The 1,549-nt window shown below is 28.4% G+C and overlaps 1 protein-coding gene across 2 annotated transcripts in view; it reads left to right on the top strand.

The window, feature by feature from the left end:
• CD163 (CD163 molecule) overlaps positions 1 to 1,213 on the top strand; it is a 27,284-nt gene extending 26,071 nt beyond the window's left edge. For both annotated transcript variants that reach the window (XM_014536242.1, XM_005862025.2), the window contains exon 17: positions 1,007 to 1,213. The gene's annotated coding sequence lies outside the window, so the exon portion shown is untranslated. The remainder of the gene's footprint in view (positions 1 to 1,006) is intronic.
• Positions 1,214 to 1,549: the final 336 nt, after the last annotated feature.

Consider the following 1,549-nt stretch of genomic DNA (forward strand, 5'->3'; position numbering starts at 1 on the left):
TCAATGTTTCTCTCTCATCGATGTTTCTAACTCTCTATTCCTCTCCCTCTCTGTAAAAAATCAATAAAAAACATATTTTTAAAAAATGAATTTCAAATGATAGACATTTTTAAATGCTTAAATTCACTAGTAATTCAAATTATGACTAATGATGAGATGCCATTTTATGTAAATCAGACCAACAAAAACTTAAAATCACCAATGTTTATTGCTAGTAGGAATACAAAGAAAACTGTAATTTTAAACGTTGCTTTTGGAAATAAGAAGTGTGATAGTCTTTGGAAATGGAAACTTCTATTTTAAAAAACTTAAAATGCTTCACAGATCCTTTGACCCAACAATTCTACCACTGAGAATTTTTTCCATACAGATAAAGACACTAGTATATAAGAACATATATAAAGGATTATTTTTTGCAGTGTTGTTAGTAGTAGCAAACATTGGAAACAAAGTAAATGGCAATCAGTCAGGAAGTGGCTGATATGGAAAAACTAAAAAGGAAAACCCATTCATGAAAATGCAATAATATTATTCCATCTATGTGCTCACGTTATTGAATATAATTAAATCCACCTATAAAATCATGTGTGTATACGTATAAAGAAACATGTAAACATTCTAACACTATTATAAACTGAGGATTATGAATGACTTTTGATTTATAATATCAAATGCATGAATATTATAATAAATAATGTTTAAAACTACTTATTCCTTAAAGAGTAATCACTGATGAATAACTGCTTCAGAATCATGTAGGAGTGCTTTTAAAAATAGCATTTCTGGACATCACTGTAGTTCTTTGGAATAGAAATCATATTTACGCACACTGAAGTTTGAAAATTGTTGCATTTAAGTTTTCTGTCCAGGAAAGTATTGTAATCCAAAGAAGTGAGTGAGAGTGTGTGGTAATGTAATACATTACAGTATATTATAATGTAATTCTTATAAGCATGTGTGTGTAAAGAGGAATATAACAATTTTTCTACGTATGGTTTTAATTCAGCCTTTTAAGATATCTGAAGACTTGGATTATTGAATGGAGCAAGAATTCACCTGGTTCACTGAAGATCACAACACAATCCTTTTTCTCCTACTATTCCAAAGACTGCTGCTGAATTTATAAAAATTAAATTGATGAATGTGACTACTAAAAGTTGTATATAAGACTCTCAGGGGGGGGGTAAATAAAAATGAATGTTGCTGATTTAAACTTGTCTTAACTTCTTGTTCTTGACTGAATTTCTTAGTGGGCTTTCTGACTTTTTTAGTTTCATAAATATAATGTGATGTCTTTTTATTTGATAATGTTTTTATTTTTATATAATACATATTTTTATAGTCTGGGTTAAATAATAACTTTCTTATTATTATTAAATCAAAACAAAAATTTTTTAGAAAGGGAAAGTTAGTGATTATTGAAGGATTTGTTAATAATATATGGTTACATCTGCAAGGCATGATTCTCATTGGTTCTTTAATTGCTTTTTGTCACTGTAATTCTGGTCATGGACAAAAAATGCACAGCAACAACTGGTAAGGAAAAAAA

Source organism: Myotis brandtii, unplaced genomic scaffold, assembly GCF_000412655.1.
Source record: "Myotis brandtii unplaced genomic scaffold, ASM41265v1 scaffold1579, whole genome shotgun sequence".
NCBI classification, from domain to species: domain Eukaryota; kingdom Metazoa; phylum Chordata; class Mammalia; order Chiroptera; family Vespertilionidae; genus Myotis; species Myotis brandtii.